General features: G+C 35.4%; 1 long non-coding RNA gene across 2 annotated transcripts; it reads left to right on the forward strand.

Annotated features, from left to right (window-relative positions):
* The first annotated feature begins 9,510 nt into the window (after positions 1–9,510).
* LOC149251403 (uncharacterized) lies at positions 9,511–18,195 on the forward strand. Of its 2 annotated transcripts, XR_016265981.1 has the most exons (4): positions 9,511–9,691; positions 9,798–9,895; positions 9,990–10,049; positions 17,972–18,195. It is a non-coding gene; the product is annotated as an uncharacterized LOC149251403 (long non-coding RNA). The 2 variants fall into 2 exon arrangements; XR_016265982.1 differs by lacking the exon at positions 9,990–10,049 and having other exon boundaries at positions 9,511–9,895.
* The last annotated feature ends 1,751 nt before the right edge of the window (positions 18,196–19,946 follow it).

Raw genomic sequence — 19,946 nt, forward strand, 5'->3', positions numbered from 1 at the left:
CCTTCCCTATTACTTAATGTTTTTTGATCTTCATGTCAATATTTTTACCATGTGATGATCTAGAGTTAAAATGTCTCCATAAATATGTAGAATTAAGTGTTGATCTATTTGAAAGTGCCTATGATTATCATTGGTATTATTTCCAAATAGACCTCCCCAATATTAGCATGGATTGGCCTTTTAAGTGGTACAAACTAGGGGGGAATGGTGGCACTGATGATCATGGTTTGATTCCAAGTTCATGCAGGAATATGACCTAGCCTAAAGCACATGACTTCATCTTTTCTTAGAGGGTTCTATCAACTTCCTTGAATGGCCCCATATTTCTTGTTTGATTATAATTCGATTCTAAATATATGCAAAGTACTAGAGATATCGATCTTGTCTACTAATGTCTAGAAAGAAATCAATATCGTACTCTTGATTGAAGTGTGATGGACCAATATTTTCGGGTGAAAACGTGAAAATAGGAAACACTTTTTGGAATTAGGGTTTTATGGTTAATAAGTGTTGGGAGAACTAATACTAATAGATTTTTTTTTGAAAAAATAATGGGCACTGCATGTAATACTATTCTTTTCTATCTACAAAAAAATTAGAGAAATGATTGTTAACTATGAAAATGTTGACAGAGGCCTAAAAAATGAAAACGTCAAAAAACAAGGAAAAATGTTACCGAGATTCACATTCACCCTTTCTCTTTGTACATAAGAATAATTGTATTATAATGTAGTCATCAGGATCTTATCCCATGTGATTGAGCCCCTGAGGAATAAGATGGTTAGTGGTTTTCCCCACTAGCCCAGATCCATAAGAATAATTCAAATGTGTAGATATTGTTGAGTTCGAGCTTGCATGTGCTTGTTTGCCAATTTATTGAATTCTCCCTAATGTAGTTGGCATGTGTGCCAAAGAAAGTATACCATTTGTTGTTAGTTAAAGATGACTGAAAACTTATTGTAATTCCTATGAATAAGGCTCTTCTCCTTTCATTTGGATATTGAGGAATTGAAAAGTCTAAAGTTTTGTTTGTTGTTCTATGTTTGAGCACTTGGAGCACACAACTGGGTTGGTTTACCTTATTCCCATTTTGTTCATAAAGTCTTCAATAACTCTAGTTGGTCCTATAAGAACACTCTCCTATCAATGTTCTATATCATCTTGTATCATAGCCTTCTACCACAAAGATATCATTCCTATACCCATATACATTTCCACTAATACACTTTGGCACCATATAATTATAGGAGCCAAAGAAGGTGTCACATTGATCCATATAGTTTTCCAAAACTACACAAACATGAGAGGTTGTGATATTTACTTCACCTTTATGATTCACCAATATATTTGATGGTTTAATAATCTTGTGAATTATATGTTAGTCAAGGTACAAATACACCAAACCTTCAATAGCTTGTTTATGAATAACAAGAAGACAAGGTTCAAGGATAGTCCATTTGCTTGCTTAATGACATTTGGAAGAGAGAAATACTCCATGTTTGCCAAAACTAAGGAATAACACCATTAATGTAGAAGGCATGTTGATATACTACAACATATGGATAGTGTAATAGTGCAACCATAGACCTTTAGTACAACATTGAGCATATCACCACCCATAAAGTAGATGTCAATCCTAATTAAAAAATGTCTACATAAAGTTGAGCATTATTCTTATAACATTATGATCCTTTAGGTAATAAACACTTAGCATGGCTTAACCTATGATTCAAACCCATTTGTTTTTTAATTATTTTTTTAGCAAGCATTGCATTAACAATTGTTGATCTTTAGCCCAATCAAATACATACATTTTATGATTTCATTGAGGATACAATTTGAGACGATAACACCCCAAATGCCCATTCCTTATTTAATTTAATGACTTTCATAATGTTGTTTAAGATGCTTAGTATTTTTACCCTACTTGTAACTTTCTTGTATCAGAAGATGGGTTTGAACCAATGTTATCAAAACCTAACTAGTCATTGAACTAGCGGACCCCAAAAAGCTAAATTGGATTGGAACCAGGAAAAGCCAAACCAAAAAATTGGTGGAGAAAAAAATATGTAAAATATATTCAAATTTTGAGAAAAACACATAGATACATGTGCATTCATATGAATTTGAACCCTTATACACAAATATGAAAAGTTTATTGTGTAAATAGCAAGGATGCATATAACCAAAATAACAATGAGACCAGTCTATTTATGAACCAAAATATATCAACAAAGAGGCTCTAAATGGCCTCTGGAGTCTTAAAAAAGTCATGCAGCAAAAAACTACATATGATCAAAATTATTGCATATATTGATATCCTCGTCATTATTATCATCCTCTAAGCATTAAAATAAGATAGAGAAAAAATCTTAGCATTCTTAATTAGTGATTTTTCTTGAGCGATTGGTACATTTTTACTATGCTTGTGAGAGAGGAGTTAAAAAATCGGTGCCACTAACATTGAGGTACATAAAGGGCTTGGTGCCCTTGATTAAATGATAGTTTCATACCTTCATACATGACAGAGGCTAATGGAAAGGTTGCAATCCCGCCAATCTTGAAACACTTAAAACTATCAAGTCTAATGAATTTTTATTGACATCTAAACTTCTACTTTCTCCATAACAAATCAAATGAGGTTGGAACCACTCAAACATTCTGAAACAAATAATAGTAATGTGAAAAGATTTAAGTAAAAGGATAGAAAATGATAGATAAAGCAAAATGACAATTTTCACTTTAAGAATTTTACTACCATTAATCACTAGGGTGATTGAAATTGGGTGGGGTGGTGGGGGAGTGGGGAAGGCTGGTGTGGGAGGGAAACAAGATTAGGTATTGGGCTTGTAAATAACTTAATTTATTGGTTATTTTTTTAAAGAAAGGTTTTAGTGTTCCCTAGCCATGTTGTAGGGTACTATATGGAACCAGAGGTTTGGTGTTTTAAGGCCACTTTGTATGGAACCAACTTCTAGTATGAAATTGGGTAGTTTATTATAGAACCGACCAAAAATTGTCCAAAACCTCGAACTAATTTAGAATGGCCCAGAAATTAGTTAGACCAAGTAATTTTTCCTATTCTAGTTTGTTTATAATAACGCTGGTTTGAACCTATTAGCACTAATTTTTACATCCTTGGAGATGATATAAACTTTTGAAATTAGCCACAAAAAACATCGAACATGTAAGAAAATATGCCCTTTGTGTCACTAGCAAATCCTCCTCTCTATTTGGGATCAAGCTTACAAACCTTTGGGGGGGTGTCCCTAATGTTGGAAATGAGGGAAATATTGGGAGGGGGATGAATCATTATTTTATAACTTTTAACAATTATTTAGCCAATTAAATGCATTTAGCAATACAACAATGCGTCAATTACATAAAACTTGAACATAAGATGTTTATGTGAAAATGACATATGGGAAAAACCACAATCGTGTTTTGATAAATGTAAATGCAAGCACCAACTTCAATTTACATCAAATTATGTAGGCACCAACCTACAAGAGACTCCAACTCCCTTTTATTTACAAGCACCCACTTTCTGGAAGAACCAACTCCCACTATTTGCAGGCACCAACCCCCTGATCTTTATAAGCACCAACTTGAAGGAGACTCCAATCCCCTTTCTAAAAGCACCTACTTGCTCTACCTATCAAATCCCTTTTTCATTCAATTTCAAACTCAATTATGAGACTCTTTAATTAAAATATCAATGACACCAATATTAATTCTCAGATGCAACAACCTTTCTTCCTCTCATTCTTTGATGCAATTGAATTTCCACATAATCATTATTTCTTCCTCACATATATGCTTATAGATGCAACTTGTTTTCCACACTTAAATTCTTAATACTTCACATTTGCAATTTCCAACACATAAAAGCTCCCGATATCAACCTTCACAAACAACACTTTTCTTCAACTTTGCCTCAAAACTGCTTATATTCTCTCTACAACTTATCTCCCTCTTTCTCTTTTTTCGAACTTCATGAGCTTCTACTCTTGGATTTGCATGGTAACTATTTTATCTCAGGTTGATTTGTCCAATGCTGACTTTAGTCATTTTTAGCCTATCTCCCTCTTTCTCCTCTTTTTTTCAAACTTCATGAGCTTCTACTCTTGGATTTGCATGGCAACTATATTATCTCATGTTCATTTGTCCAATGCTGACTTTAGTCATTTTTAGCCATTAATTGAAATTTGGCGTTGACACCACCAAATTTTCGATCCCAACCCTTTATTTTTAAATCTTAAGCTCTCTGAAGCATATGACTGAGCGTTAGAACCGACTGCTTAAACCCAGTAGGCTCTTAGCCCTAGACCTGTGCAATCTGGCCTTTTCACATTATAACGAAATTTCAGACAATCCTACATCCAACTCTTCTTCAGCCTGCGCTTGGTAGCGTGCTCCCAAATCTGGTCTAGGACCAGATGTCCTCGTATACAGATCGATATGGGGATCCAGGATTCAGTCCCCACTTATATTTAGTCATTGTAATCAAGTTGCAATAAGGAAAATTAAATTTTAGTGCAACACTAAAATTGTTCTTGTCATTTTTATGAAGTCATTTTGTAGCAAATGGGCAAATTTTGCATGTGTATTGGAAAACCTACTTCAAATATAGAAGGGATTCAAGTTTCGGGTCCTTTCTTGCACTACGCCACTGACAGCAGTAGCTAAACGAAACCAGCGGAACTGCAACTGGAATTCAATATCTTGTACCAGGGAAATGAGGCAGTGGATAGAACCCATCTTGCGGAGTTTGACCAAATTGAAGGTGTTGCCTGTGACAGGGGCCTACATTAGGCGTTCTGATGTCGTCTAGGTATAATCAAATTACGATTCAATCCTGCATGTAATCCTTATATAGGGCCTAGTATGGAAATTTTCAACTACCATGAAGGATTAAAGAAAAGGGCAGAAGTTGGTACAAAAGTTGGGGTATATATGACATCATTTTCTGGTGATTGCTCACCTTCTGAACTAGAGACGGCTTTGCAGCTTGTTTACCACTTATATTGTTGCCAAGAGTCATGCCGGGTGATGAAGAGGTTAAGTTAGCAATGCAAATGACAAAAGAGGCAATCAAGCACAGGAAAGAGATCCATTTACTGCAATGCTATGTGTGGTTTCAAATTCAAATCTAACGGATATATTTTAGCTTTTCCTTTCAAAGTTTTGTATACAAATTTTGATGGCCTTGATTATTTACCATGAGAAAGGTTTTTGAGTGTAAAAAATGTTATTGATTATTGAAAAGGTTTTTGAGTGTAAAAAATATCATCTGGTTTTCATGTTTAAGTGAGAAAATTTAAACCAAAAAAAATATCATTTAAAGTTTTTAAAAGACTTTGGAAAGTTTCAGAACAGATTCTCCGAACTGTTTACAAAATTTATCTTGAAAATTGATTCTTCTAGTTTTTTACACACATAAAACTTTATAACAAAAATTATAATAATTTAATTTAAATTATTTTAGTTATATTTCTATTTCTAATTTTTTTTATTAAATTCTTCTTGCTCTCACTCCATGTTATATTAAATGAATTTGATAACCAAAAAAAATAAAAAACCCTTAATTAGAATTCCATTTTTACTGATTTAAAGTAAAAAAGAAAAGTGAGTGAATGTCAATGAATAAACTATTAGTCACACAAATCTTTACCTAAATGCTTGACACTTACCAATAACAAAACTTAATTTTCATTATGTTTCGACGATTGAGGCAATAAGGGTATGTGATATACACATTACATGGAATGAAATTTGTTAATATTTAATCATACCTTCCTTTTTAAGAATAAGTTGGTGCAACTCTCCAGGCTGAGAGTGCCAAAAATGTTGAGTATGGCTAAGACTAATGAATACGTTTACATCCAAAAATGTTGAGTATGGCTGAGACCAATAAATAAGTTTACATGTTTTAAATTCTTAGGAATAGAATATAAGGTTGGATACTAAGTTTTATATAAGGGATTTCTCTGGAGAAAATTTAATTTTGATTAATATTACGGTGAAACTGTTACCAATGGACCTTAATTTGAAGCATAATAGAGTGGTTTTTTAAATTAAAGAGAGATAAATTTAATTTTTAATTAGATAATATATTATATATAATAAAAAGGTCAAATCTTTGAAATGGTATAATTTAATAAAAAAAGAAACTATCAATAATAAAACTTGATTCTATAAGACACAGATAAATTTGAAGCATAATAAAATGGATTTATGAGATAAACACATACAAACATATTATATATATTAAATACATAATTGAAAAAAATGGTGTGAAACCATAAAAAAAATTGTGATATTAAAAAATTCATCTATTAAATTTTTTTTATTTTTTTTTGTAAGTGTAGGTGGTGCCTTCCTTTTCTATTATATTAACCAATTAAGTCAGATACATCATTTTGGTGGCCTCAACCTGCCCCAAAGGGAAACCAAGTCTATTGGCCACCTGAGTTTGCTATAAGCAGTCCAAAAACAAAATTTCACTAGTCTTTCCATCCAGGCTATGTGCACTAAACAATTAAAAATACTTAACAAACTAAGAACGATCATAAAAACAACTGAAAAAAGAGTTGTCTGCTAAAAACAGAAGAAACATTGAAGGATTATTCCTTCCGGTCATCAGTGATCCGATCAGCATTGGCAGGGGCTGCCATGGGTTCCGTGGGAGCTTGAGTCATCTGAGCCATTTGAGCCAGCCTCTGTTGGATCTCATCCAACTTGTTATCCTGCATAATCATAATCACCTGCAAATTCTTCATTTCCTTTTTTAGGTTTGGCATCCCTTGGGCAATTTTGGCCATTTCCCCTGCCACCTGCTCTAGCGCCTTCGCAAGAAGTTGTTTTAAAACCCAGTAGACATGAAGAGCTTGCCGGTAGAGCGTCATCCGTCCACGAGTGTTGCCAGGATCTTGGATTATTTCTGCCCACTCCTCTATCTCAGGGTCTGACTGTTCTTCCATCACATTTGCCTCCATTTCTTGTATTAGCTAGCGGATGTCTTCATCCCTCTTTGTAGGCTCTCGCAGCTTCCTGGACAGCAGTCAACATGGATCTCCTCCCCCTGCGTTGGCTAGCAGGCGTTGCGGTTAACGGGTCAACTCTATTCTGCTGGCTTGGACGTCCTCTGCCTCCACGCCCCCTTCCGTGGCCCAGGCGTGCCATCTTTCCTTTTATTGTTGCATGTTTACAATTTTCATTCACAGAAGTTAGATTTCGAGGATTTACAAACTTGCCCTCCTCCTTAACTTTCTTGGCTCTTATCCCACCTCCCCTGCTCCAGTCACCTTCATTTGTCTAGGGATTCCAGTGATTATCTTCTCTCGGATGCAGGAAGGTAAGAAGGCCTTCCATCATACTAACCAACGCTTGAGCCAGGTGCAGAGTTTTCATGTCTTGCCTTTCTACCTCCCTCGTATCCTTTGTCGTGGGGTGAGCAGTCTGGTCCTCAGTATTTCTCCCCAGACTATCTTCTGGGCAACACTTCCTCCACCCTTCTTGTGCCATTCCCTGCTTAAACCCCATTTCTTCTACACAGTGCATGGCAGAGTAAAAGACAACCCCGCGCCTGCTCTCTTCTTCCCCAGAGGCAGCCAGCATTCCTCTTTCTTCCATCATACCATTCAAGACAGAGAAAAAATCAGAAGAAGGTCCAGAGATGACATACCCGAAATCGCAATTTCTCGTCGAGGCTCCCACCAGTTGCGCTGCTCCCTGCTCCTCTTCCTCTCGACGCGACTTACCTATCCTTCTTCACTTCGCCACCTTCACATAATACAACCCACTTGTCCCACTTCCTATCCCACTATTGCCGTCAATTCTGTGTTTCTCTCTCATCCCACCCTTTCCACTCTGTTTTCTCAAAATACGCACTGACATGCAGTACGCTACGATGGCATGATGGGCGGTGCTGCAGGCAGGAAATGAACCCTCTGTCCGTCCGCACTCATGATTTTTCCTGCTACCCTCACCTGTTTTCCTCCACACCCCGATCAGGGGCCATCTGTATCTGTTGTCTTTAGATCGTGTCTTCATTATGGTCTTGAGTTAATATCATTTTAAGCGGTTCTAATTCTGGCTTCTCTGAATGTGTCGTCCAGATACTATCCAATTTTCCTCCTTGTTCCTGACTTCCCCAATTTGCGAGAAAATTTGCTGCTCTGTTGCCTTCTCTTCTTACATGCTTAATGATCATGTACTCGAATCTCTTTAAGATAATTTCCAGATCTTGGATCAGGCTAGCCGTCCTCCAACTTTGGGTAACTTTGTCCCATGAAGTCCCATTAATAAGTTTTTTAATTATGTGCGTGACCATTTGGGAATCTCCTTCCACTTCCAGATTGTTGTAGCCATTTCTGATTGCTATCTTCAGTCCTTGATGTACTGCCATCAATTCGGCTTCATTGTTGCTCATGATGCCGCCATTATCTGAGTAAATCCATCTTGTTCTGCCTTGGTCATCTCGGAAGAGGTCGCCAATCCCCGCCGGGCCTAAGTTACCTCTGGATGCTCCATCAAAATTTAACTTTATAAATCCTGCTGAGGGGTGAGATAAATAAATATAATAAACCAATCTAAATTCTTTATAATAATCCAATCCAAATTACTTTAATTCATTTCATTTGTTATTTTTGTCTTTAGGGTTGAGCGCTCTTGCTCTCACTCCATGCTATACAAAATGAGTTTGAAAAATAATATGCTAATGAAAATTCGATGAATGTCAATAAACAGTTTATTAATTACACAGTCTTTACCTAGATAATTAACACTTTTATGAATATTTTACAAATAACAAAATTTTGTAGTAATAAAATTTACATTTTCATTATTTTTCTCGAGGGGAATAAGGGTATCTCATATACACATTAAATGGAATCAAATTTGTTAATGCGTTCCTGTTATTTTTACTCATAACATTATTTATTTAGATGAACTGCACATTACCCGATCTTGTATCATTTTAAAGGTTCGTAGATTGTTCGTTCAAGGATGAAATCATTGGTTAGTGTGGCTATTATGGAAGCCATGGCACGACAACTTGAATGCATGTTTCTTATATCTTAGCATCTTGTATTGATACATACTTCTTGCATATACAATCACATGTCTAATCTTAAGTTTTAAGATCATTATACGCTTCTTGCCTATACAATAATAAGTCTAACATTGTTTCAAAAAGCAAGTTTTGTTCTACAATGTAATTTGTGTAATAGAAAGCATTAATTTCTTGTAATTTAACCAAAGCAGTTTTGTAATTTGACCATTACAGTTTTGTTTTATAATGTAATTTGTGAAATAAAAAGTATTAAGGGAGGGACGTCAATACCTGCGCGTTCTCCATGTCATGATGGCTAACCACGTGCTCCGCCACCTCACCGTTGTATGACAAGCGTCTAAAATGCTCGTCCACGTGTCGTGGTGGGTAGGCGCATTAAAAAAGTTTTGTTTCTATCCATCTATGGTTTACGAAATGTTGTTTCCCAAGGGTTATTTAATGTTCTGTGCATTCTTGTTTGAGCCTAGTGTGTGGCCATTGGGCCACCCCGATTGTTGTTCGTCCAGCCGCGGATTCTTGTTCACATGTGCATGCTTTCCTACATTGCTCGAGGGTCATTGTTGTGTGGATAGGTTTGAGCGGGGTTTACCATTGTGCCTATCGCTGTTATACATGGTTGGTGGGCGGTTTACCATTCCACTTGAGGTTGTTTCATCTGGTTTGTGGGGGGTTTTGTTGTTACTGATGTCATTGTTTTGTCTGGTTCGAGGGGGATTCACAGTCACACATCTGTCTGTCGTTGGGGAGTTTACAGTTCGGCCTATTCTCTTAGTCAATTGTACGGGCTATGGACTACGATGGAGCCTGTGGGAGATTTAGGTAATGTGTTGTTTCCATAGTTTTATGGCTAGAATTGCTGCAAAATTAAGATATCAGGTGGTCCAAAACTAATTTTGTTGTGTTTCTGTTGCAGGTAATCGCTCTATCTGTTGCAGAAGTGCTATGGTGAGGTTTGTAGCGGCATTTGGGCATGGTGGTGGCTTCTTTGACACTCTGATAGGATACATTTTCCTACCAGCCACACTCTGTGTTTTTCAAGACATTTAATCAACTATTGGGAATTTTTGTTCATTCTTTTGGAATTTTAGCTCGTTCGTTGGGTATTTTAGTTTGGTTTGTTTTTTTGGGGTATTTTAGTAGGGTATCTAATTTCTTTTTTTTTGGGTATTTTAGTAGGGTTTCATAAGAAAATAAATTATGTTGTGTATTTTGGGTTTTGGGTAGGGTTCCCAAAACCCTAACCAAAAATGTATTTTATGCTCTGTGTATTTATGCTTTGTGTATTTTAGTAGTGTTTTAGAAAAAAAAAATTATATGCTTTGTGTATTTGGGGTTTTGGGTAGGGTTATGAATTTTTCTTTTTGAAATCAAGTTCTGGTGATCGAGCTTCTTCTTTGCCATGTTAGTGGTCTCGGCATGGACGTCTATAAGATGTCCTACATGGATTTTATCTATGCATGTCTAGACCAGAGGGATCATGTGATTGACCTCATTTATGAATTCTCTCCCAAGCTAGCATACAATTGGGCATCTTCCCAATCCTTTGAATATTGGATTATCACAAGTAAGAAATCTAGAAACTTTTTCTCTTTTAGGGCATCTATATGGACAAAAGAATTGCAGGAGTGAGGTTGTTATTTCCCCCCTCATCAAGTCAGATGTTATTACATAGATAAGATAGCTCTTTAAAGACTGCTTGCCAATGCCCTGCTATTATTAATTGCAGGTTGGACCAAGACCAAAGGAACACCTTTGATTGGTAGATTACACAATAGGAAGTTCAGCATCACTGGGTTTAGCAACACCAAAGCTCACAACATTCCTTCCAATCCTGGTTAATAGAATAGTTGCCTGATAAGACACAGTTCCTTATAAAAGAGCAGCAATTATAGCTCGAGATTCTGTTCCATCATCTTAGCCCGCATCTTAGCCATTTTAGTTTGCAACATTTGCTCCATTTCTAGATCGAGAGCTAACAAAAATTTTCAGGGTCAAGTAAGAACTCCAGAAACTTACTTATTATTGCCGCAGTTATCCATGACAAGGTCAGGGTACAGAGAGTTCACCTTATAATGAATAGGTTAATTTGTAGGTCATGAGTCTCGACATGGGTTTTGACATGGGTCTCGACATGCTTCAAAAATAAGTTGTGGAACTACTGTTGTTTGACATTATCTTAAATTATTATCATCTTGCTAGCTTTTATTATTCTTATTCAAGTTTATCTATAGAATGAGATGTAGCTTCAAGTTTATCTGTGATGAGAGTAGCTTATTCTTTATCAATTTTATCTGTGATGAGAGTAGCTTCAAGTTGTAATTCTGCTTCGATCTATGATGAAATTGCAGGGCTTTTTTTAATTGCAAACTTTGAACCATTCCTTGTTGTTTTGAAGGAAAATAAATCTTTGTTCATGACCATGTAGAATTGACTCTCAGTGACACCATCTTTGAATAACATTAATATATTAGTGTCGATAAATTTTGCGATGAGAATAAATTATTCTTTATTAAGTTTATATGTGATGAGAGTAGCTTCAAGTTGTATTTTTCATATGATCTTTGATGAAATTGTAGGACTTTTTTCAATTACAATCTTTGAACCAATAGTTCATTGTTCATGACCATGTAGAATTGATTCTCTGACACCATCTTCAAATAACATTAATATATTAGCGTCGATATTCAATTATGTAATGAGATTAGCTTATTCTTTATTAAGTTTATTTGTGATGAGAGTCATCATTCAAGTTCTATTTTATGTAATGAGATTAGCTTATTCTTTATTAAGTTTATTTGTGATGAGAGTCATCATTCAAGTTCTATTTTTCTTGGATCTGTGATGAAATTGTAGGGCTTCTTTTAATTACATTCTTTGAACCAATCATTGTTGATTTGAAGGAAAATAATTCTTTGTTCATGACCATGTAGAATTGACTCTCACTGACACCATCTTCGAGTAACATTAATATATTAGTGTCGATAAATATGAATACAAATATGAAAATGTATATAGTTTATTACAAGTTAAAATAAAATTCATTAAACAAAGCCTGATCTTGAATATCAGTAATAGTGTCGGGTGTAGGTGAAACTTAAATATAATTAAATTTCATCATCTTGCAAAGTCAATTTCTTGTCAAACTATAAACATCTAGTAGTTGGTTGCAGGAGAGAACATCCTATGTGGATGCATGAGAGAACATTCTATATGCTACCCAAATCAGTGATACATAGATTATATTGGTATACAAAATGGTAATCCTTACAAAAATCCACATCCTAATGTGGTTACACCAAAAAAAACATGACACCCCTTTGCTTGATGGCCTCCAGATTCTTCATTGATTGTGTGGTATGCTTTCTTGTCATCCACTGTGTTTTGATCGCATTTTGTTCTCTAGTCATAACAAGACAATTGTGAATTTGTTTGATTAATTTTTTTTGAAATTGTTTGATTCAATGGAGTCATGAAAGATCAAAAAAAAAAATATCACACCCCTATTCTTGATGCCCTCCAGAATCTTCAGTGCCCAAACTTTTAAGTTCCCTACTGGATCCAAGTAGATTGGCCTACCTAATAGTGGTTGATTAGGATGTGTTGCAATGTTTCTACATCAATGAGTCCAATTTTCCCCTTGTAACCACAGGGGAATTGAGTACCCATAACTCACACTTGCGCGACTAACCCCTGCATTAATTGGAGGTGTCTGATAAGAATACATAGGATTGACACCTGCACTGGTAGGAATATAGCAAGTGGGTAAACCCCCATTCTAATATTGAGGCACTTGAATTTTTATGAGGTCTTGGAATAATGGTGTATTATCTACAATTTAGTCTAATATTGTTGACATCATCCTGGTTTCATTAACTGTGTTTGTTTCATTGTCAACTATATTCATCCCTTGTTCTCTTTGAAGCATTTGTTGAGCCTTTCTTGCTTCCTTTTCCTGCCTTGCCATTTGTTTTTTATGGTCCTTCTCTTGCCTTACTTTCTCTCTTTCAAGCCTTTCCTCTGCTCGAAGTTGTGCTGCAACAATCCTTACTACCTTCTTTTCCTTGGCTAAATCCTTTCTTTTTTGTTTTAATTCTTGAATGTCAAGTTTATTTTCTTCAGACTCAACTAATAGGGCTATATAGTCTTCTGAGGTGAGTAACTGTGAACTTCGGCCCAAACAAAGACTACCTGGTGTTCCATGCTTCTTTTTTTTATTGACACTATCTCTACTAGTAGCTTTAGGAACCGACCAAGTAACTTCTCATTCCCTGCCACCTGCATGTCATTGGTTGACACTTGCCTTTCAATATCTGGGACAACTAATTGAACTATATTTTTCTCTTCATATGATTCCTCATTATGTGCACTATCTTCTTCCATTGATCTATTGTCCACAAAAAAATGAACAATTTCATTGTTCAATTCTGCTGGTTGTGAAGGCATGTTCATGCTTTCTTCATTGGTTCTTGAGACACCATGTTTGTTTATATTCATCATGGCTTCTGCCAGCCATGATGGTGGGGTTACTTGGCTTGGAAATGTCAATTGGTCATTGTTGCTTCCTAGTGCAATATCATCAATGTCTTTTTCAACCACATTATCATTGTCAGTTGCATGATCAACAAAGTCATTAAGAATATCAACAGCTGAAGTTCCATGTGCTTCAGTTGGTATAACAACCTCCATGTTACTGTCAATTGGTTCATGATGGTATTGTGTTTCACTTACATGTTCATCATCATCACCATATAAGTGTCCTTGAGAGAGGGAATTATATTATCAGCTGCAACTACATCTTCCTATTCATCCACTTCTTCTTGCATTTCAACATCTGCTTGGACATGCCCTTCTTCTTGACCATTTACATGAAACACCTAGATACAACCAGTATCATGCATAAGAGCATCATAGTTCAGTGGCCATATTCCAGTCCTCCTAAATCCAACCTTGATATTTGATGGTGTGAGAGCCCTTTTAAAGGATTTACTTCCAAGCTCTGCTAGCTCAAACCTTTTCACCTCAACCCCTGGATTCTTTGCCATCCATGCAACTCACTCTGACCTGAAATAGTTCTTGAAAGGGCCAAACACACTGACATCAAGGGGTTGCAATCTGTGAGTAGTATGAGCAGGCAATGTTAACAAGTCGATGCCCAAATTGTTTTCCTCCTCAATTGTTTGCACAACAATGTGGCTTCCATGACCATCTAAAATCTATAGGTTTTTTTTATTAGGTGAGACACCACCTAGAATAGATGTATAAAGTGACAAATCCAATTTAAAAAAAGTTCCTTAGTCATCCATGCATGGGGATGAGCATCCATGCATGCACTCGGTTCACAGTTTTGTATATAGTTTTTCAGTTGATTTTTACCTTTGAATAGATAAAAACCTGGGATTGAAGCGCAAATTGCATTGACACAACATAGAATAGTTATCCACTCCCTGCTCTTAGGCAAAATATTTGGCACATTTGGCTCCCTCTCTTGGCAATTACTTGTATGCCACAATTCCTTTCTGCCTGTAAACCAGTTTTGTCACAGTTCTAAATATGGTCGGCAACATAAGAATACTTGTTGTATGCACTAGAAAAAGTTTCATAGAACATAGACACAATTGCTGGGAGTATATTTAAAGCTCTATCTTTGTCAAGGCCCTCAGTTGTACACAATACAAGGTCTGGATGCCTTTTTCTAAACCCAAACCACCATGATTTACTAGGAAACCCATCTTTAAATGGATTTGGCCTCCCCTAGCAGATCTAAGAAAATATGAATTTGAGTTGTATCAACTCTAGCCCATGTCCCAATTGGGCCATCTCCTTACACCACTCAACCACCTCAACCTCCTCCTCTTCAGTCATATCTGTAATCCCCTTTATCCAATACTGTATTGATGAGGGATGAATACCATGTTTTTTTGCAGATGCTTGAACGTAATATCCATTAAACTCTATGTCGTTAATTGCGGTTAACATGTCTTGTTTTTTCCAACCTCTTATAGTGTTGATATTCTTAGTTGAACTTTCCCCTTGGACTATGGTTGATGGTGGCTTTGTGGATAATGGTGTGACCACATAAGCTTCTGTCACATGGTCATCCTCAACAACATTGTTGGTATCATTTTTGACATTCACATCACATGTCTTGTCCTCGTCTGATGAAGGGCATCGGAGCTAGGCACCCCTGGTCACTCACCTGGCACTTCTCCTTGTAGAAGCAACATAACAAAATCTTTCCATAGATGCAACTACGTGTAGATCTATTGCATGAATTTAGTAAATAATAATTGAAATCATGCTTTCCTAAATGCTATTTATATTTTTTCTTTCCTACAGGCAATTAACAACGTGTTAGTTTATTCAAAATTTCTAGGAAATTTCAATAAATATTTTGCAATAACATGGATTATATTAGAGACAATTCACGATAAAGAATAGTAGCAGCATAACAAATTTCCATACATATGCCTTTTTTACAGTATCCTTGGAAAATCAAATCTAAAAGAGGATTTTGTTGTATGTATTCAAGTATATCAGTGAACTTTTTTGATAACTTGTTTTTCCCCTTAAAATACCATGCCTGTATTTGCACTTGGAAAATTACTAACAATGCGTTGAAATTGACCCACAATTGGTTGTATATCTTCAATTATATCAACACATGTTTTGGATAAAATGTTTTATGTGTTATAGTAAAATGATGTAGATGGTGGAGGAATTTCAAATAAAACAAGTGACACCTGGTTCATTTTCTAGTTAAGATGTTGATCTAGTCGATTTCTTTTTTATAAATTGTTTTATTACTTAAATTGTTTAGCCCCATGTTCATGAACACTAACCATACCAACATAAAACTAAATCAAGCAACTTCTTTTTAATGGTTAGCGTTCTCCTATTGTGGGAATGGTTCTTAGTTTTCCAATATTGTTATTCTTATAGATAACAATCTCCAGACATGAAGGAAGTTGTAGGCTTGCCTTGCTAAAGGAATTTAGCAGCTCAATAGAAGCTCTAGGATTTCCTTAGTAATGGTTAGTGATTCTCCTATTGTGGGAATGGTTTTGAGTTTTCCAATATTGTTATTCCTATAGATAACATTCTCTATGCATGAAGGAAGCTCTAGGCTTGCCTTAGTAAAGGTTTTATTGAGCTACTAATTTCCTTTAAAAATGTTGAGCCTCATGTCCATGAACATTGACTTTACAAAAAGAAAACTCGATCAATTTCTTTCTAATGGTTAGTGATTCCCCTATTGTGGGAATGGTTGTGCTTCATACTATATCAAATATTCATGTTTAAAAACAACATAAATCTATGTTGGGTTGCGCATTAAATTGATGTGATTCCTAAAACTAAAACCTTGTTGGGACTATAATTTCCTACATGCTTCTTAGCCTAGAATCTTCAAATCAAAACCTAGATAGTGGTAGAATTGGAAAATTCATCTAGAGGTGGAAGATAAGGTGTTCCAAGGTTAGCAACTCTCTCATAGAAAATTTTGTATGTTTTTAGATGGGGTCTCAAAAGGCAAAACAATTGATGGTAGGTGTAGGAGGATCATTTTCAAACAATTTGTTTTGAATGGGGACCATACAAGGCAACCAATAATCACGCAGAAGCATTTGTTTTATATTGGAGATTTAGCAATAATCATTAGATTCGTGCACTAATATTCTTTGTCTAATGCCAATCTAGAAAGGCTCACTTGGTGAATATTGAAAGCAACCAACCACTTGAATCCATACACTTTTTCAAGTCTTAGAGAAAGGAATCAATCAAGCTCAGTGTTTGGCCAATAAAAGCTCATGCCTGGGTTGTGGAACATTGAGGATAAAAGGGGGTATCCTTCTCCCCGGTTGCTTAATAAATTTTGTTAATTCCTAATCCAACGTTACAGATGCCATCATATGACCAAGCCAAGTGGCCCATTGAATTTAAGATGTAAGGCTAGAATTCAAAAGGCATTACAACCTCTATACCATTGCACAATTAAACCTATACCATTACACAATTCAATCTTTATGCAAAGCAACTCTATCAATTCAGTTTTATTGTAACCCCAAGCTATAGACACCCTCAATTCATTTCTAGTGTTATATCCTTAGAGGTGGTGATCCTGGCAGCATCTCTCCCCAATCTGTGTTCAATGAATTCTTCAAGTGTTTCACAGCTTTGCTAGCTGAAAAGGTGAGTAGCTCTATCAATTTTGCAATGTACATATTTCCATATTTACAGTAGCTACTTTATATTTATACATTTTATGCACAGAGGACAAAGGACAGTAGCTATGTTGTGTGATTTTGGGACATCTACAGGATGCAGTGTGAGTCTTGAGACAAGAAGATATAGCTACTGTTATTTGCTTAGTATGGAAATGAAATCTTGAATTGGTTATTTTGCTCTAGTGGTATAATCAAAATATTGAAATGCATATACCATTCATTACAATTTAGTCTCTAGTTTACACAATCAAAGTATTGGAAAATTTATTTTAGTTCCATCATTAAAATAAATTATGATAACCTGTGATAATATTGTAAATAAATAACCCAAATACCTTAATATATTGTGAAATGTTTTGTGATGGTATGTCTCCAGTGTTGGTGAATAGTTTGAATGTTACAAATGCAACTTCTTTTATAATTTTTTGCACTTGAATTTGATTGGTAGCAAGGATTGACATGGATTGCAATCAATTAATTTTGAATGTGATCTGGATTAATTTGGATGTGATCCAATGGTTGGGAATTTGTTATGGTTGATCCATTTGCTTTGATTTGATATGTTTTGATGGTAAATTTAATGGGTTGGGTGTCATTTATTGAACACAATGGAATGAATTGTTGAATAACACAATAGTTATGGCTGACATAAATCATCTATTTATATGTGCAGGTATGAATGTGCATTTGGGATACATAGCTTCAATTCAGTTCAGTGGGGTTGAAGTGATGGGTACTTTGTACTTTTGGAGTAGACCATTTTGGAAGGATTTATAGTTTTATTTGTTTTATAGTTTGGACAAGATGTTTTGTACTCTTGATATTTAAAATATTATTTATGGATAGTTGTGGGCACGGTCTGTAAGTTGGGGAATTTTGGATTTAAATTAAAAGATAGTTGCACTTAATATTATATATTTTTGTTGCCCATGGGGCTTTGGATTGACGGTGAATGAGTGCGCTGTTAAGGCACTCCTTGCGATAGGTCACCGGTTCAAATCCCCCTGTGGGTACTTAGATTAGTCTTAACTAGAAAAAAAAATATATATTATATATTTTTGTTTAAAAAGTGGTTGGACATCTCTCAATTTTTGGTGGCTTGGGGGGACCAGTACTATAACATCTACTAGTCCCTGTACAACATTAGACATCTCTCCCCTAATTTCTTGCAGTTTGACAAAAGCTTTCTCTGGTTTAATTTCATTCAATGTTGTACTATTTTTTCCTGCAATTTTCATTAAAAAATCCTCCATATGGCAATGAATTAGTGTGTCTAGTGAAATATTAGATGGAATAATACAAAAAAACGCCACTCCAGGCTCAAAGGGATCGACTCTTGAAGTATAAATGTTAAACACCTTCTTCCTAGAGTAGTTATCCAATGTCTCGTAGAGATAGTAACATGGACACAAAGGATCTTTTGTCTCAGTATATGCCTCCACAAATTTTGTTGCCGACATGTTATTTTGATGGCGTTGCATAGGGTGGTCAATGCAGATGTGGGGCTTGGATTAGAATAAGTGGCTGACTTCATTACAAGCTACATTGGCATGGAGGACCAGGATCTAATTCCAGAGAAGAAGCACTAGCATTGTGGGGGCTTCTCGGGTTTTCTAGGGAGAACTCTTTGGAGATTATCCATGTATACGGGGACTCAAACACACTCATAGATGGAATATTGGGGAGCACATCCTTTGTTCCACTTGTACTTCGATGTTGGATGGATCGTATCAAGGTACTTATAAGCTCTTTTCATAATATCACAATAAAGAATATTTATAGGGAATCTAACATGATTGCAAACAATCTATCCAAGAAAGGGCTTTCAGTTACTACAGGTGCTATGGGATACAAATTCTATGATGACAACACAATTTGAGATGAGGATTTGATTGATACTCCATAGATAACCTTCTTTACATAATATTTTGAAAACATTTCCTATTGGTGGTTATGTTTATACTTTATCAGATATCATGTTTTTTCTATTTAGTGATTTTTTGACAAAATGACAAAGTGCATAAGGGAAGTCGTTTATTTCTATATATTAATTGGATAATGATTTTTTGTATGAGGGTTGAAGGATGAAAATATTTGTTGGAGACAGTATAATGTTGAACAATAATGAATTATGAACATATGTACTGGTATATTTTCTTATCATTAATATAACCAGTGTTTTCTTCATCTAAAAAAAGTAACATGGCCTATCTTAACCACAATTAAATGCATATTCATAGAAATTATAGAACACTGCCACGATGCAAAAAACATTTTTATTCATATTTTGTAAGACTCCAGCAAGCATTTATGCATAAAATTAGAGTTACAACATAGTTTGATTGTCATAGACACTGTGTTATAAGAATCTTCATGTGGAGATGGGTGTTAGGTGTTATAATAACTCCAGTAATGAGAAAGCACTTCAAATATTTGATAATGATAATGGATATAAAGAAATACACCTTAGGAAGATGATTCAAAAGGTTGGAATTAGATTTTAGGATAGCTAAGAAAATATATTAAACTGGTGGTTGGTTTTTTTTTCATTCAAGGTGTTACTATAAAATTTCAATCTCCTTAAAAAAATCAGCATCATTTTTAAACTTCTAAACACCATTAAAAGAATGACGAAATCAATAAAAGAT

The sequence above is a fragment of the Pinus tabuliformis genome, chromosome 7 (assembly GCF_031772625.1).
Source record: "Pinus tabuliformis cultivar Carrire ecotype Pingquan chromosome 7, CPIR1, whole genome shotgun sequence".
Classification (NCBI taxonomy): Eukaryota; Viridiplantae; Streptophyta; class Pinopsida; order Pinales; family Pinaceae; genus Pinus; species Pinus tabuliformis.